This window comes from Podarcis bocagei (assembly GCF_964188305.1).
Source record: "Podarcis bocagei genome assembly, chromosome: 7".
NCBI classification, from domain to species: domain Eukaryota; kingdom Metazoa; phylum Chordata; class Lepidosauria; order Squamata; family Lacertidae; genus Podarcis; species Podarcis bocagei.
In genome coordinates this window covers 26,942,795-26,962,009 of record NC_138132.1, presented here as the reverse complement: position 1 = coordinate 26,962,009, position 19,215 = coordinate 26,942,795, and the positions used below count along the sequence as shown (strand labels likewise).

At 43.0% G+C, this 19,215-nt stretch overlaps 2 long non-coding RNA genes across 2 annotated transcripts in view; one reads left to right on the top strand and one right to left on the bottom strand.

Moving 5' to 3' along the window:
* LOC308591838 overlaps positions 1–13,752 on the bottom strand; it is a 42,947-nt gene extending 29,195 nt beyond the window's left edge. Inside the window, exon 1 of the long non-coding RNA XR_014010287.1 lies at positions 12,522–13,752. This is a non-coding gene — a long non-coding RNA (uncharacterized lncRNA). The remainder of the gene's footprint in view (positions 1–12,521) is intronic.
* LOC308591837 lies at positions 8,916–18,565 on the top strand. Its single transcript, XR_014010286.1, has 2 exons — positions 8,916–9,566; positions 18,453–18,565. It is a non-coding gene; the product is annotated as an uncharacterized lncRNA (long non-coding RNA).
* Positions 18,566–19,215: the final 650 nt, after the last annotated feature.

The following is a 19,215-nucleotide window of genomic DNA, read 5'->3' as shown; positions in this document are numbered from 1 at the left end:
ATAGAATATATATAATAATGTTACTAAGCAAATTTAATAAAATGGGGGGGGGCATATTTTTCAACAGCTGTAAATATTCCCTCCTGCGCAGATTTTCCACAGTTTATCCAATCCCAATCCCAGGAACAACAAAACCTTCCATTCCTGGTCTGCACCCCATTCTGGCATTTAGAGAGTTGTAACAATCCGGTGGAATTTAGCCTGTATTGTACCATCAGCCTGAGATGCCTAACTCCTTGGCCTACCTAGCATCAAGTCCCACTGGCAGTATGCCAAGTCCAAAATTAAACAATCCATTGGGTTGATCCATGTAAGCAAAGTCCCAAAAGTCAGGAAACACAGTCCAGGGTCAATCTCAAAACACAGTCCCATAGCAGTCATAGAGCATCCAAGCCCAAGGACCACCAATACAGGCAGTTGAGTAGACCCAGCACCACAACTCTTCTTCCCTTGTATACCTTGCATGTTGTTTGCAGCATCTGGGCTTCACGAGGCAGGTGACCCTCACCTATTCTGAGCCTACTCCAGCTGAGGAATCGCAGGGAGAGGGAGTGGGTCAAGAAAAGGTCTACAGGAGAGGAAGCTGGAGGGTGGGGTTAGTCGGCCTCAAAAGCAGGCATGTCCATGAGGCTCTGGAGAACAATCCCTCCAGTTGCATCAGGCGCCCCTGCAGGCCCTCACCTCTGCCACTTCTGTGTCCTCCAGGTGAATGACCACATTCACCACTTCTGCAATGTCTTCCTCCGGCAAACTGGGATGCCACCGCTCCCCAGCCCTGCCGGGTGTCGAATTGCTGCTGCCTGAACCAGGGCTTTGTCCTGAAAGGGGGAAAAGAGGAACCATGACCACAAATTGTCCTTCTCACTTCCAAAGGTGAAAATGTTAAATTCCTGCAGTTCCCTGGAAGAAACCTTGCCATTTCAATTGATTTCTAAAGACGATGCCCTGAAGCACCCAGGAGATTCTTTTTCTGCCCATTTTCTGAATGAAATCAAGGAATGTGGTGGCTATGTCTTGGCTCGGCAAGTTCAGCCGCTCATAGCAGCTGCTGAGGATCCTAGGGTCTATGTTGGGCACTGCACCCTGGAAAATCTGACATGGCAGCCACCTACACACACTGGTCAGTGACCGATATCAGTTGACTCAGCCACCTGCTGCCGTACGGAGCTGAGCAGTAGCCCGTTGTAACGGCCAGTACATAATACATATGGAGGTAGTTTGGGGTTGGATGAGTGAGCAGATGCAGGAGCAAACTGGCACACTGGGAACTCCAGTGGCAGCAGAGACAGTAGCAGTACCAGGCAGGGCCCCAGATTGGCAGTTGGTGGGGCGATGCAGGTGGGGCGTCGTTGCTCACCTGCCTTCCAGATATTGGGTGTTGCTGCTGGTTGCTGAGAGGGTGAGGCGTGGGGAGCAAGGCACAGTGCAGGCAAAGCAGAGGAGCCCCACTTGTGCTGCCCCGTCAGTGGCCCCATGCTGAGAGCTCCCTAAAGGTCTTGGGAGACCCTCTTCTGTTACTGGGAGGGCATTTTCCTCTGGGAAAGACACAGAAGAAAGACTCCACAGCCCACATTCAGCAGATACGGAACATGGTGCTCTTTGCTCTACCCATTTGTCTGCACTCTGCCTTCAGCACCTGTTCCCCTTGTGGGTGGGAACGTTTGTATAATTTAGCAGAGTTTAAATGATCCCCTGTTTGGGTCCTATCAATAATTATACCTTCCTGGTTGATAATCCCTTTCTGTCCCTCTTAAAGAAAACACACATGAATCTGAATCATATTAACATAAACTACTTTACTATCAGATTAATTTGGGTTTACAGGGTTGTTCCTGAAGGTAGGCTTAGGTTACATGACAGATAAACTATATACTAGATAGTAGTGAGTCACGAGAAGACTGCATCTGAGCATAGACTGGAAAGAGAAGCTGCTGAATTGCAACTCATTACCAAACTTAAAACCATGGAGAGACCTGGTTTGAACAAAGACATTGGAGTCTTATCTCATTATACATGACTAAGCCATTTTTCACCTTCTCACCCCCTGCCTTTTCCTGTAAGACCTATTGCAGTCGTTAAGAGTCGTCAACAGGCTCATCTCAGCTATCTGCCAATCTCCCATTCCCACCCTTCTGAGTAATACCCCTCCCCACCTTCTCACTATATAGAAGGATCTGGCAACTTATGTTTCAGTGTATCTGAAGAAGTGTGCATGCACACGAAAGCTCATACCAAGAACTAACTTAGTTGGTCTTTAAGGTGCTACTGGAAGGAATTTTTTTATTTTGACTATGGCAGACCAACACGGCTACCTATCTGTAACTGCATCTGAGCAGTTACCAGTTAACACTCCTACCAGTTAACAATAACACTCCTATCAGCAACCGACTGTGGCGATCACACAGGGTCCCCGGACGTTTCATTGTCTATTGATCCTTGTGCCACCACTTGTATTTCTCGCTGCCACCACCCAGGCCCTACCTGGTACAATACTGAGTCCAGTCAGGGTTAAATTGGAACATAAACTTTTATTTATTTATTGCAGTTTAACAAGTGTGTGATTTCATAAATGGTATCAGTCAATTACAATCATGGGGTGCCTACCCAGACCTATAACTTCCACTACCTGCTCTCACTCACTAAACCAGCTCTCAGATATTTACGTGTCTTCTAGCTCCTAACTATTCCTGACTCAGCTTATTTTGCTACACTAACTCAGCCTACCCACAAACTATCCTAATTCACTCCCACTCCACCCAACGAACTCTACTCTTTTTTTCCTCCAAAATGTTACTGATTTTCCAAAATTTATAAACAAATAAACATAAATCCTAACCGTAACTATTCCACTCTTAATAACATTGTTAAGTGACTTCCTCAAATCCCCCTGAGTTTCAATGTATATCATTGTAACAGTTTTCCAAAACAATTAACATCTTTTCATTTTAAATTTAAACATATTATATAACATCACATATTTAAATCCTAAGCCTATCTGGTATTTGCAAGTATTTCTATTTAAATTATCTTAGCATATCTAACTAAATAGTCTTTGAATTTCATCCATTCCTCCTGGTCGCGGACTCTTCCGGTCAGGTCAGCTAGCTCCGAAAAGTCCATCATCTTCATCCGCCATTCCTCCACTGTTGGCACTTCTTGTGTTTTCAAATTCTTGGCTAACAAAATCTACGTGAAGTTGTGGCATACAAAAACAATCACATCTTTTTTGGGCAATTCCAAACCTGTTACTCCAAGAAGAAAGGCCTCTGGTTTCTTAATAAATGTATATTCAACATTTTTTTCAATTCATTATAAATGTTCTCCCAGAAGTCTTTCACCTTGGGGCAGGTCCACCACATGATAAAAGGTACCTTCTTTTTCTTTACATTTCCAACATAGATTATAACTATTGTGATATATATATATATATCTTTGCTAATTTTACAGGAGTTAAGTACCATCTATAAATCATTTTCATAATATTTTCCTTTAACACCGTACATGCGGTAAACTTGACCCCTTTCCTCCACAACCTTTCCCAGTCTTCAAACATTATGTTACGTCCCACATCTCTTGCCCAATCTATCGTCACAGATTTAACTTGTTCGTCCTTTGTATGCCATTCCAACAATAGATTATACATTTTAGACAAATTTTTAACTTTAGAATCTAGCAACTCCATTTCCAACTTTGTTTTTTCCAATGCAAAACCATTTTTCTCGTCTAGTTTATACAGTTCAATGATCTGGTGGTAGGGTAACCAATTTATTTTATCTTTAATTTGATCAAATGGTTTTAATTTAAATCCTTTATCTTCCAATAATAGATCTGAATATCTCAACCAATTAGTTTCCATATTTAACTTTTTCTGGGCCTTTGCCTCCATTGGCGAAAGCCATCTGGGTGTTTTCCTTTCTAAGAGATATATTTTATCCAAACGTTATATAAAGATTTTCTAATTACATGATTTCGAAAACCATTATGGGCCTTTATCTTGTCATTCCAAGTTCAACTGGGTGCTTTTGCAGAAATCTGTCTTTCTCTCCAACAGTCTTAATTCTTTGCTTTCTTCAAATTTGAAGGAACTCTGGTTTCCACTCAATTGGCGTCACAAGTTATTGAGTGCTCAGTTTTCGAGCAGCTGGCACTGGGGATCACCTTGCATATGGAATCCAAGAGTATTATTCTTGTTTCAGCTTATATTCCACCATATACAGTGCAAACACAGATAGAGAGCACGTGGCGTAAATTCCATAGTTTCCTTTACTCCCTACAAATTAGGTACCCTGGATCGCCATTTTACCTAATGGGAGATATGAATGCCAGAATAGGCTCAAATGATGATAGCCTGGAAATAAAATTCCCAATATTAAGAGATCTAAAGGAAAATAGCGCCCTCTTTCTAAACCCACCCCCACGTAGACATTTGAAAGATTGCCAAATCAACTATGCTGGATTCTGCCTGGCTTTTTTACAAATAAGTCTTGACCTGATCATTGCCAATGGGGCATTCCCCGGGGACAGGGAAGGCGAGTATACATTCATAAATACAAATGTAGCCAGCACAGTAGACTACTGTCTCACTAACAGAGAGGCCTTCGAATCAATTAAAAAATTCACCATAGATAATAGGACTGAAAGTGACCACTTACCTCTTATCTCTACTACTGGCCAAAATTCAATTCAGCAGTCTCACATAGAACATGAGGATATAGACAAAGCAAATGATCCAGCATTGCGTAGAAAAAAATGGACACCTGGGATAGCAATTGCAGTTGAGAATAGATTGAATTCACAAACTGCAATTAAGTTAAGATCAATTATAATAAACAATTTATCAATAGACTCCTCCCTGACAGCTTACGAAAATCTCATTGAGTCCTTGCAGGATGTGGTCTCGGTTAACATAAACTCAGCCGGCAAGCCACGTACTGCTAAAGGGCACGGTTGGTTTGACCAAGAGTGCCGCACAAAGAAGGAAGCTTTAAGGAACGCCTATTTGGCCTATAGAAACGCTGGATTAAGCTACTTACCTCAATCTTGTTTCAAAATTAAAAAAGAGTATAAAGCCCTTTTGGCCTCAAAAAAAAAAGGCAGTCCGAACAAAATTCCTGGTCCCTACTATTGAATGCCTCACTAAACAATGAAACTAAACTCTTTTGGCAACTGGTCTCCAGTTCCTCAGCCCCCAGCTGTGTCATTCCAGCTCAGGTTTGGGAGAACCACTTCAGAAATATATTTATGGAAAATCCAAACCTCCTTTCCAGCTTACAGGAGGATGACAGGGCAGAATTGTCACTGCTCCCTAATTGGAGGCCGGTTACTGTGGAGGAAGTCCATACATTAATTGGGAATCTGAAGAGTGGAAAGGCTCCGGGGAAAGACTTTATCCCAGCAGAGTTGATTACATCAAACCAGCACTGGTGGGCTCCGCTTCTGGCAGCACTCTTTACGGTAGTAAATAACTCGGGTAAGGTACCATATAGCTGGAAACATGCTATAGTAGTTCCAATCTTTAAGAGAGGCCACCCAAATGTACCTTCCAGTTATAGGCCTGTTAGCCTGCTCTCAATAATTGGGAAACTGTATGCCCGTTTCCTCAGTAGCAAACTGACAACTTTTCTAAATGTACTTTTCTAAATATACTATCTGAAGCCCAGGCAGCTTTTTGTGAGAACCATTCAACAACAGACCACTGTCTAATGCTGTCCTTCCTAGCTGAGAAGTATATCAGACCTTTACAGGGTAAACTCTTCGTGGCCTTTATGGATCTGAAATCAGCATTTGACTCCATCCCCAGATCCCAGCTATGGTCCAAATTGAGTCTGATTTTGCAGGACAAACGACTTCTCTTTCTTATAAAAGCCCTGTACAATGGAACCAAACTGCAGGTCCGATGCGGTCGACAGGGACAGCTATCGAACAGCATCGAGATGACTAGGGGTGTGAGACAGGGTTGTATTTTGGCCCCCACATTGTTTTGTCTATTCTTAAATGACCTAGAAGAGAACTTAATGGACCCAGATGGACACATTCCAAAAATAGGAATGAGAAGGACCCCTTTGTTGTTGTATGCTGATGACGCGGCTATCATCTCGCGTTCCAGACCGGGCTTGAATTACAGTGGTGCCTCGCAAGACAAAATTAATTCGTTCCGCGGGTTTTTTCGTCTAGCGAATTTTTCGTCTTGCGAAGCACGGTTTCCCATAGGAATGCATTGAAAATCAATTAATGCGTTCCTATGGTCAAAAAAAGTCCAATCAAAGCCAAATTTGGTACAAAAAGAGTTTATTAACTGCTCTTTAAAGTCACACATACTTTAAAGAGCATATCAAAAATTGAAGGAACAATAAATTAAGTTTCTAAACATGACAGGAAAAACATTTAAAAATCAAAAAAGGGTACATTACATTTTCTAAGACTCTGGGGGACCACTTGAAGAAGGTTCCTCTTCCACTCTTTGCTTCTTGCTGAGGAACCTGTCCATGGTCTGCTGCTTCATCCGCCTTTTCAGCAGCTCCCTGAGAGGCAACATGACCGTCATATCAAAAGTGTTCGCTTGGTCATGTGCCACGTGCTTGTCAGGGTGGTGCCGCTCTGCAAAAGCCTGCACCTCCTTCCACTTCTGGCAAATGTCCCTCAGTTCTTTGGAGGATGGCCATTCCTCAGTTGCTTCCTCCTCTTCCAGCAAGGCCTGCTCCTGCGCAACCTCTGCCTGCAGTTTGACCAGCTCCTGGGTGGTCAGCTCATGGTCGTGCTCCTCCACCAGCTCACTGACGTCCTCCTCTGTGACCTCCAGGCCCATGGTCCTCCCCAAGGCAACAATGTCCCACTGTTGACTCTGGTGCATCAGAGTCACTTGGTGCCACACAGTCCGGCCACAGGCTGCGCCAAGCGCAATTCAAATTTCTCTGGCTGATCCCGTTCCAGGCCGTGGTGATCATCTTCAAGCAGGTGGCGATGTCGAAGTGGTCCTTCCAGAATTCCCGCAGGGTGATGGTGGTGCAATCAGTCACCTCGAAGCATCGCCTGAAAAGCTCCTTGGTGTAGAGTTTTTTGAAATTGGCGATGACCTGCTGATCCATCTGCTGGAGCAGTGGCGTGGTGTTAGGCGGCAGGAACATGATGTTGTTGAAGCTGAACTCCTCCAACAAGTCCACCTCAAGGCCTTTAGGATGAGCAGGAGCATTGTCCATCAGAAGCAAAGCCTTCAGCGGCAGGTGGTTGTCCAGCAGGTACTGTTTGACAGCAGGACCAAAAGCAAGATTGACCTAGTCCACAAACAGCACACGTGTGACCCAAGCCTTGCTGTTGGATCGCCACATGAAGCCGCTCCTTGTCGACCTTGTGTTTCTTGAAGGCCCGTGGGTTCTCCGAGTGGTACACCAGCAGGGGCTTGATCTTCAGGTCGCCGCTTGCGTTGGCACAGAAGAGCAGGGTCAGACGGTCCTTCATGGGCTTGTGGCCAGGCAACTTGGCCTCCTCCTGTATGATGAAAGTCCTTTTGGGCATCCTCTTCCAAAACAGCCCGGTCTTGTCGCAGTTGAAGACCTGCTGTGGAACATAGCATTCCGTCTTCACAACCTCCAGGAACTCTGCTGCAAAGTCCTCAGCCACAGGAACATCAGAACTGGCAGCCTCTCCATGCCTGACCACGCTGTGGATTCCAGATCTTGCCTTGAACCGGTCAAACCAGCCTCTGCTTGCCTTGAAGACTTCTGGCTCGCCTGAGGTTCCTGGCTGTTCCCGGATGAGGTCTGCATGCAAGGCCTTGGCCTTCTCACAAATCACGGCCTCAGTCACTGTGTCCCCTGCACGCTGCTTCTCTTCTATCCAGATGAGGAGCAACTTCTTGACCTCCTCCAGAACAGCTGGGTGGTTCTTCACGATCCTGGTGACTCCCTTGGCTGCATCGGTCGCAAGGATCTTCTCCCTCATCTTCAGGATGGTCCCGATGGTCGATGGGTTCCTGCCGTACTCCCTGGCGAGGTCCGTCACACGCATTCCACTGTCGTGCTTCCAGATGATCTCCTTCTTCATTTCCAGCATCACCTTCTCCTTTTTCCTCTCGCCGGCCTCCGCAGCAGCAGCAGTCTTCTTGGGTCCCATGGCAGCACAGCTCTTACCTTCGGAAACTCAGAAAAAGAAAAAAAAAATCAGCAATTCAAACCCAGAACCAAGTCCTTGAATTCCAAACACCCAACCCAAAATCCAGAAAGCCCAAAACAAGTTTTAAAAGTTTAACTTACGAAATGGCTGCAAATCACCAAAGTCTTCAAAATCCTCAAATGGCTGCAAAAGAAGTTTTGGGAAAGCTTTAAAAATCACCAAAGTCTTCAAAAACCTCAACTGTTCCCCCAGCCCCTCCCCAACTGTTGCAACCCCCCCCCAACTGTTCCCCCATCCACCCAGCACACAGAAATTCAAACCCAGAATTTTTTTTCAAAAAACAACAACATGGCCCAATGGTCACAGAAAACCTTAAAAATAAAAAAAAAAAACCACACAAACTCCCAGATTCTGGCAAACCCCTCCCCAACTGTTCACCCAGCACGCAGAAATTCAAACCCAGAAAATTTTTCAAAAAACAACAACATGGCCCAATGGTCACAGAAAACCATAAATGGTCACAGAAAACCGTGGCGCCTCCTCGGCCAATGGCGTGAGGTTTGCCTTTCGGCCAATCAGGAAGCGGGAGGACCCACTCCCTGATTAGCCAGGAGGAGCATCAGTGTAACAATAGCAAATTTTCATTTGCTATTGTCACACAATGGGCGGGCTTGAGAGGGCGCAATGCTCTGCGCCTCGGCCGCCCGCCACAGTGAAATGATTTGAAGTTCCTCGGGCGGCCCAGTGCCGATTGATCCACGGACCGGCACCAGTCCGCGGCCCGGGGGTTGGGGAACACTGCTCTAGGCAATGGCCCTATCAGGTCCAGCCCTAACCATTGAAAAGGGGTTGATATGATAGGCAAGGGGTACAATTTGGCTTTTGTTTTGTCTTGACATATGTCACAGGCTTGACAGTATTGTTTTGTTTCCCCATGCCTGGCCAATAAAATTTTTGAGCCACTCTCCATTTTGTACATGTAATACCCATATGCGCTCCAAATACACTATTGTGAGCGTGCTGCATAAACGGTATCGGTCCATTACAATCATGGGGTGCCTATCCAAACCTATAACTTCTGCTACCTGCTCTCACTCACTAAACCACCTCTCAGATATTTACTTGTCTTCCTAGCCCCTAACTATTCTTGACTCAGCTTACACTAACTCAACCTACCCACAAACTATCCCAATTCACTCCCACTCCAACCAACCACCCAGCTCCTAACAAACTCCAGCACCTCCAGCACTCTCATATGTTAACGTCACACCGACCAACGTGACAAAACTGCCTGCCACATAGAGGCAGTTAGTCCTCTCTTGGAATGTTGGACTTGACTGACAGCTTTATATCCCACACCCCTCACCTCCAGGAAGATGGCTGCAGTGACTTCTGGCATCCCAGCAAAATGCTTACTCTTCAGAGCTGAAACGATGTATACCTCTTCTGTCCTCCAGGTGAATGAGCACATAATAAGTCCCCACCGTAGTGGAGTAGAATTTGGCACAGGACAGGTCAAAAGTTGTGTTAAATCAGGATGTGGCGATCACACAGGGTCCCCGGACGTTTAACGGTCTATTGATCCCTGTGTCACCACTGCTCGTTTCCCCGCTGCCACCAATCAGTTATTTTCTGGTAAAACACTGAGTCCAGGGAGTTGTTAAAAGTGAACCAAAAAAAACAAGTTTATTTTACAAACATTAGCAAGTTTATGGTTTCACATATAGTATTCCTGTCAGTATCTTAACTTTAGTTTCTTTACCAGCCTTTACCTTCCTAATACCTTCTGACTGTCAACTGTTTGACTGACTCCTCTTAACAAATTCTCACACTGTGGCGATCACACAGGGTCCCCGGACGTTTAACGGTCTGTTGATCCCTGTAGGAGCTATCTTTATTTCTTCTAGATTGCACAGTTGCTCCCCTCTCCCTTCCCAGCATGTTATATCAGCTTCGTCTGGATCTTCACGTATTGCATACAGTGTCCAGCCTTCTGGTCTAAGATAAGGCTTTAACATGTTCACATGAACCACCTTATGCCCTTCTAGTCCCCCACACTTCCCCCCAAAAAACTTGGTTCATCAAACCTATGGTCCCTTATTTCATTTATTTGGTCAGATAGTGAGCTTCTTGAAGCGATTGAGGGTGTCTTTCCTTTATAAGATATTTTAATTAGCCGTTTATCGTTTCATAAAATTGTTCCAGAGAAAACACTTCTCTGATTTTGGGAACGGAGTCTCCCCCCTCCTGTCCTAACCATTTTGTGAGGTAGCTTGAGATTTTAGCCCCAAGTTGAGCGTATGTTTCCTTCCTGACTTTAGTTACACTTCTAAATTTCTTTCTCAGTTCTGAGGTATTCCCAAACCTGTGTATATTAGTTGCTTAAACATATCAAAATTTTTGAATTGGTCCTCAGTCATTTGGGCATAGATTTCAGCTAATGCACCATTTATCTTGGCTCTAAGTATCTTCATCTTATCCTCATCTTTCACTTGAAAATCTTGACAAGCTCTTTCAAATGATATAATAAAAGCCTCAGGGCTATCTTTTCCCTTAAACTCAGGAAAATGCTTTAAATCTACCTTCACTTGAGTTTGACTACTGGTGTTATTACTATTTTGATTCTCCATAGCTGCTAATTCCAGTTTCCTCATCTCCAGCTGAAATTGCATTCTTTCCCTATCATGCTTAGCTCTAATTCTTTCGCTCTCACTTTCCCTCCCAGCTCTAATTCTTTCTAATTCCAATTTGTATTCTTGTTCTAACTTCCACATTTCAAAGTCTTCAGAGAATTTTGGATCTCCTGCCTCAGGTTGAATATTAGGTACATCTTCTAAACTCTGCTCTTCCCTCTGAGCTCACTTTTAATCTTTTTTTATTTTTTAAAAATGATATTTATTGAGAATTTAAAATTACAGAGAAAAAAAGAAAAAGAAAAGAAAGAAAAGAAAGAAATTAAACAATACAAGTCAATAAAAAGAAAAAAGAGAACAAAACACACAATACATCAAAACCAAAAGCGAACAAAAAATTAAAAACAAATCCAATATTCCCAAATATTTATCTTTCATTATCTTGTTTCATTGACCTCCTCGCACCTCCCTTTTTTGTATTCTAGTATTAGTTATCTCAGCAAATCCTTTCCATCTTTCACTATGTTCTGTCATTAAATTGTCTTAATTTATTTTAACCTTATCTTACCATAAAAAGCCCTAAAACTTAAAACTTATTTGTACATAACTCCTTATAGCATTTCTACTAAAGCCAAATAGTTCCATTCCAATATTTTTCTAACACTCATTAATTTTACAATATTTCTCTAAATGAATTTTTAAACTTTCTTCCAATCTTTCTCCACCGTCTCTTCTTCCTGGTCTCGGGTTCTATCAGTCCTTTCTATCCATTCCATTTAGTCCATCAACCTGGTGATCTTCTATCCGAGGCTCTTAACTCTTTTCCATGTCCCTTCTGCAGATCTTCATATTTATACCTGCACTTTACTTTGTCTTCTGCTGATCTTGTTCTTAATTTCCTTCCTTTATCGCTGAGGGGTAGATCTCGGGGAAACTCCAACCTAACAATGTCTTTACCCCTTCTCGACAAGTCAGCCCATTCTCCATAGTCAGCACTAAAATCCAAAAGGTATTTCAAGGCATGTTTCAAAGTCCCTCCAAAGTTAAAGGCCCCAACAACTCCAGACTCCCCCTGGCGCAGAACCAGATCCCAGAAGCCAGAACAGCCCTGCATAGGAGGATCTATCCAATTTCCCATCTCCAATCCAAACGAGACTCCATCTCTCCAAATCTGACTTTCTCCAGGTTCGGTCATTAAAAACAACAGCTTATGTTCCTGCAAGGCCGCGGCTCTCTCCACTTGTATTACTTGAGGTTCAACAGCAACCTCCTCCTTTGTCTTTTGCACAATTTGCCCTGTCAAAGCAGATTCCTGGGTCGGTTCCTGAGAGGTTTCTATATAGGTGTTCACTGTTTGTCCAAAATTATTAACTGCAACAGTCATCAAATCCATCTTATGTAGCTGTTCCAATAAAGCGCTTGTCTTGCAAAAAGCAGTCACTAAGGCTTCTTCTGGGCACATTCTTGTTCAAGGTCAATGTCTGGTTCTCACGATCTTTAATCTCTACAGCTGGAGAGTTCCCCAGATCGACTCCAACAACAGTTTCGACATATTACAGTTTGTATCCCATCCCATACTAGAAAAAAGAAAATTTAAAAATACTAAAAATAATAATAATAAAACATCAAAGGACCTAAAGTAGACTTCCGATTGTTCTCAAAGAGCTAATCTCCAGCCCAGAGACTGCCTTCTCTGGATGAAAACTTTCTCTACAGGCAGATTTTTCACATCTCTGAGTTTATGCTGTTAATCTAATCAAATTCCAGAACCCACTTTACCTCTCAAAGTGCTGTGCCCGTCCCCTTCTGGCTAGCTGTACCCACAGCCAGTCACAGAGTGAAGCTCTAGCCTGGTGTTTCTCAACCTTCCAACCTTGTTTCCTTCTTGTAGCCCCCTGTCATACCAGTAGAAAGGTAGCCATTTGAATGTTTTGTTTGCAAATAAAACATGTCTCTCTTATAATACAATTACAAACACATTATGCAAAATACAATTACATAACACATTATACTCTTAAGTATTTATTTTAAGTGACCCTTGTGCTTGATGGCCAGAAACAAGCTTTATATCTGGTTCTATTGCTGTGAGGGATAACTGAAGATACCTCTGTCCGTTCTGTTAAGGTGATTCTGTGTTAGGCTGAGCATGGCTGAAAACTGATTCTGCCAAATACGAAGTAGGAAATGCCATGAAAACAATTTTGCTTTATCCCAAAGCTGTGGAAGCTTTTTAGATACTGTACTCTTAATCCAAAAAGGGTCTGCAGCAACATACCACCTTTGCGCAAAGAAACAACACCCCATACACAAACACTGCTGCAGCCACGCACCTTGTCTGTGGCAACTCAGATGTGGACAACTTGGTCGCACAGTAGTGGAGTTTGGCAGCGACGTTGCAGCACAGTGTGCATGATGATCTATGCACTGGGAAGCATGTCACTTCTCTGTTCACTCCACTTCTCTGTTTTCTATTTTCTTCACTTCTGTTTTTCTTTTCTCGGTCACTTCTCTGTTTTTCTTCACTTGGTCCCCCATTTATGTGATTTTCACCTGTGACACCCTTGGAATATCCTGGGGATCCCCAGGGGCCACATGGCCCCGATTGAGAAACACTGCTCTAACCCAACATACTGAGAGCTATATCCCTCTGGTAGTACCATCAAACTCTGCTTTACCTGGGCCTTCTGTCACAGTGACATTCAAAATCTTTAGCCAGCCTAGTGGAGTGCTAAGTAGAAGCTAAACCTGTCTGGATCCACCCATCACCAGCCGGGCTAGCTGGTGATGATCCTACTTTGCTGCTTGCAACACAAGGAGAAAAGCAGAATTAGAATGAAGTCAAGAAGAGCTAAGGGATGGGCTTTATTCTTCAGATGGTATCTTCCAGTGGCCACTCTAGGGTGAAGAGTGATCCAAACCTTTCCTGTTTGTGCAGTCCTGTCATGTGTGTGTTTACTCAGAAGTATGTCCCATTGACTTCAGTTGGGGTTGCTCCTGGATGCGGGGCACCCAGCACGAGGGGGGGGGGCAGCCGCAGTGGCATCCTCCGCCTTCATTTAAGGTCTTGTTTGTGGCAATTACTTTATAGAGCCAAGAGAGTCTATCAAATCTGATGTTGAAGATACAACAAATAATTGACAGATCCCAGAGCAATATCGAGAATCTATTATTATGGAGTGGCAAATGAGAAAATCCTCTGTCTCTCCCCTTCTTAGTTCTCTCTGGAGTTCATTCTGCTACTTTGGGACAATTTTGTGAAAGAAAGAGGCAGTCTTGTCAGTTCATGTGGCCTTGTGCCCGGTAAGGAGAACAACAACAAAATTGCTGCCTCACAGAGGCCATTGTGGCCTTCACCTGATCTTCTCCTACAAGGAGGTGATAACTTTGCTAAAGGTGATCAGTGCTGATGTAACTGCCCTGCAAACCTTGGTTCATTAACTTCAGCAGTGAATGGACTCCTTAAGAGTCCCCTATTTCAGGATTGAGATGAAGAGACCGCATCCCTCCTCAGGTCCCTGCAAGCTGAGAATGCTTCTCTGTAAGACAAGCTGTGGGATCAGGAAAGGAGATATTGTGGAAACAACTTGGACGTTGTTGGGGTTTATGATAGGGCCAAACAAGGGAACCCCATGCTGTTTGTGGCAGCTCTATTATGATAATTGCTCTCCCTTCCAGAGGACTGCTCTGGACACTGGATGTGCTCACTAGAGCCCACTTCCCATTATGAGAAGTGGTGGCTCTGATCTGTAAGCAGCCCGTCTATAATTTATTGACGCCCACAGAAGAAGATACAGCCACTAAAACTTTCTGCAGGAATACAATGGTGCATCTTTGGGGAGTTTCCAAATCTGCAATACTTACAGGGAGGAAATGTGGCATGCTCCCTATACCCCTTTTTGCCAATTTCCCTCACTTTTCCGGAACAGAGGCACTGGCCTTAGAAAGGATGGGGCGCGGTATTTAGAATGATTTGGCCCAGACCCAGAAAAGAGGAACTGAGTGAGAAGCAAGAGAAAGTTGCATGCAAGCAGCTTTTTATGTTGGAAGGCGTTAGTGATTGCGGGTCATTGCTGTTGGTGGATGCATGTACGTTTTTTGGGGACCCCACAGCGGCGTAGCTAGCCCCATGTTAAGTGCTCCACCCTTGGTGTGGCACCCCACGACACCTCTGGGACCCCAGGCCTAGGTCAGAAACTATGGAGTGTCAAAGGTGTCAACAGATTATCACAGAACACCTTTCCACAAAGAAGCCGGAATCAGTTGTAGGTCCTGTCATTCTCCTTTTCAGCTGCCTGTTATAAAACAAAACCCCGGTGGAAGTGCTGACAGTAAAAAAGTTGAATATGGAGGGGAGGAGGGCAACCTATGAAGAAATCTTAATGAGAACAGAGGAAGGATGGAAACTGAAACCCTATAATTGTATAGAGAATGCATTTACGGGATGGTTACAATATCAAGTGAATGATAAAGGGGGTAAGAAAGTGGGATTCAGTGAAAAGAAGTCAAGATATCAAATCAAAATAGTAGAGGGCAGGTCAAAACTTATCGAAAATGTATGTTTTTTTTATTGGAATGGAACACAAAAGATGAATTGACAAAAGAGGTAATGATAAAATGGGCAATTGATTTTGGGTATAATATTGAATATGACACTTGGGCAAAACTGTGGAACGAGGGCTTGAAATTCACGGCGTGTACTACCCTAAAAGAAAACATAATGCAAAGGCTGTACCGCTGGTATATTATACCTGTCAAGCTAGCAAAAATGTACAGAGTGAGCACTAAAGCATGCTGAAAATGTAAAATGAAAGCTGGAGAGTTTTTTCACATGTGGTGGACATGTGAAAAAATGAAAAAAAATATGGATATGATTTATAACGAATTGAAAAAAATTATTTAAATATACCTTGCCCAAAAGACCAGAAGCTTTTTTGCTGGGGTTGATAGGCGGTGAATTAAGAAAAGCAGACCACAGACTATTTATGTACTCTACAATTGCCGCCAGAATCTTAGTAGCCCCAAAATGAAAAACTCAGGAAATACCAACAATAATGGAGTGGCAGACCAAAATGGTTGAATATATAGAATTAGCAAAACTGACCCACAGGATCCGTAACCAAGAGGAAACAAAGTTCAAAAAGGAATGGAGTAAATTTGTAAAATATATAGGTAATAACTGTAGAAGTTTAAAGACTGTAGCAGGATTAAAATAAATCTCGTGATGTGGATAGAATGCAACTAAGAACCTGTGAAAGAGAAAATTTAATATGAAAGCCTGTTGAAGGGAAGGAGAGAAGTCTGTGCGCGATAGAGCGTGTAGAAAATAAGTAGACATATGATTGTTGAACTTTAGAGTATTTATTTTGTTTGTATATGTTATAGAAAACTCAATAAAAAGTATTTGATAAATAAATAAAACCCATTTCTCATGGAAAGGGTCTTTTTTGTTGGGCTCTGTGGCGTTTGTACGGAGCCGCCGGTCGTCTCACAGACTATGGACCCATACACCACTAATCCACTGCCACCAACCTGGTCCTCCCTGGTAAATCACTTGGTCTCAGTCAGGTTCTTAAGTTCATAATGAAGATTGTGGTTTATTGCAAACACAAATAAACTTTAAATACATTTGAAACGCTGTTACCCTTTTCCCCCTTAGTCTTATTTTATTCTGTCTCTAACTCTTCTACCTCCCCTCACACAAGAACCAACTGCACTAACTGTCTATTTCCATCTATCTGCCAACTGCTTTCCCAACTGCCTTTTCCCAACCAACCAACTATTAACTCTTTCTCTCCCCCTGTACAGACATTTTCAAAAGAATGGGCAAGCATCCTTCCCCCCTTAAAGAAGTTTGATCAGGAGGGATAACTGAACAGAGTTACACTCCTGATCAAACTGCATTAGACAATTAAAGCAAATAAACATATTTATACTTAGGTTATACATTTAACTTCCTATATTCTCTAGTACAACAATTGCCTATTGGTAAAACATGTGGGAATGTTTAGGGATGCGGGGGAGGATATATTGTCTAAGATGTCCTATCCCAACTTATCTTTACAAGTTCAACAAAATCAGCAGAGTTAACATTCCCCTTTTCTTAAACACACGGAACAGCAGATAGCTTTCTCAGACTCATTAGAGTCTCTGTAAATATTTCCTGGTATTTCCCCCATTTAATCCCTCCTAAAATAAGATGCTACACAGTCTTCTGTAAAGTATGAAACATTTACTCACAAGTAATCATCTGTTCACACAAAGGTACCCAGAAGGGAGACTTAAAAGGTTAGAACATAGTTTAAATGTGGTGACTATCTCCTTATGGGAGAAAGCCCCCCTTTTCTTCTCTTGGCCCTGGTGCCAAGGGTGCATCTTAGTAGTGCTGTTGTTAAGATGGCATCAAGAGGGGCAAGATGGTCACCAGCCTGTGAGTCTGGTTCTTTCTACTTCAAGAGAGACCACGCCCATCTCAAGTTACACATAGAAAGTTTCTTCTTAGTCCTGGAATGCAGGAAGTTCCAGCTGGAGGACCGAGACAACTTTCATTTCTACTCTAGCAATGTTGTGTTTGGCTGCACCTGATTCTTACATCCCACAAAACATTCAATTATACAGAGGTTTTGGTACATTCTAGGCAACTTGGTTATCTACAGGGAAAAATATTAACTGTCTATGGTTAACCTTCATTATTGGATCTTCTTGATAAAGCACTGGCCACAATGTTCAGGGACCCTTTCATGTTTCTTATGGTGAAATTGAAGTTCAGCAGCAACAGGGCCCACCTCATCAGTTTGCTATTAGTGCTCATCGTCCTTAACCAAAGCAAGGGCGAATGATCGGTGCACAGTATAAATTTCTGGCCCCAGGTGTATGGCTTCAACTTCTGTAGGGACCAGACGATAGCAAAACATTCCTTTTCTATCGTGGAAAGTTGTTTCTCTCTGGGTAGCAATTTCTTGCTGACATATTTGTTGAATTAATTGGAGGATCTCACTGTCGGGGGGGGGGGGTAGAACAGATTCTTGGTTTGGCAAGTGCAGATTTGGAAGGTTTGCGTTGAACAACCTGATTAGATTGCCCCCTCCATCCTTTCTTCTGGGAGTCACTTACTAGATCGGATTCCAGAAGCAGAGCTATCCCTCACAGGTTGAGCTGTTGATGCAATCCAGGCAAAAATACCAGGCAAAAATGCATATAACTGGAGGCAAGACACTAAGCACAGCCATCTGACCACCTGAGATCCTTGTTTGGATAGGAGACGCCCCGGGTAGACCCTAATGACGGCGACACTTTGGCATTGGATTTGTCTTGCTGTGAATGTTGACTCCATCTAATAAAGTTATTTCTGAAAAATAAAGAAATGAAATTGGTGAAATGGAATAAAGAAAAAATAAAAAAATGAAATTGGTGGCTGGGAAGCTGAGTGATTTCAACAGATCAACCTGCAGAATCCAGGGGTCCTACACAAAAGATGCGGTCTTTTCAAAGATCTCAAACCTCAAAAGATTTGCTCTTACCACATACCCCTCACCATTCTTTGGCATTGTGAAGAGCTCCATGAGCAATATGCAACCCTCCCAAGGGAAGTTTTTATTGCTCAGGACTTAATGACATTAGCTTTCATTATGAGTTCAGCGGCTGGAGCATTGATGTCATTTGCCATGTCTTCAAACCTGTAAAACAAAAAGATTTTGTCTTAATCTTTTTTAGTTTTGGAGCTTCCCTGAACTTACCTGCAGGGATACTTCTCCTATTTTCTGTTATATGCAGTATCCATGCTGTCTTGAAAAAATGGGGAAATCCACTTTCCAGTAACTTCAGAATTGCCTAAAATTCCGAGCGAGCAGCATATTGGACCTTCTATTTATATAGGGTATACCTCTGCGGATTTCCGGCTGCTGAGTGCATCATTTCTTGCAATAGAGAGATTTTGCTTCAAGACCCCAGAAACATGTTGATTAGAAACTGGAGTGGTTCATACCCCAGGAAGTACGGTAAAAAGTGAGAGTCAAACTCCTCGTACAAAATGTTGTTCTCTGCTGGATCCGGTCATTTGAGAGGAATCCTGCGCAGTGGAGATGGATGAAAGCACATGACTGTAATCACTTAGATGTTTTGGGAGACCAAATAGAAAGATAGCCATATAGAAGAGAATCTACCTACCAAACTAATTGAGTGCGTGACAAATTCACAATTGTCTGTAAAGAAGTAGCCTAGAAAATCCTCTCACCCACAAATATAATATAGGAATTAGAGGAGAGTTAAAGTAGCTACTGCTATTTTTAAATGACTCTTTTTACAATTGGCTGTAAAAAAATTCAAACATTTGGAGGATTTGTCTTGTTGTGAATGTTGACTCCATCTAATAAAGTTATTTCTAAAAAATAAATAAATGAAATTGGTGGCTGGGCAGCTGAGTGATCTAAACAGATCAACTTGCAGAATCCAGGAGTCCTACACAAAATATGTGGTC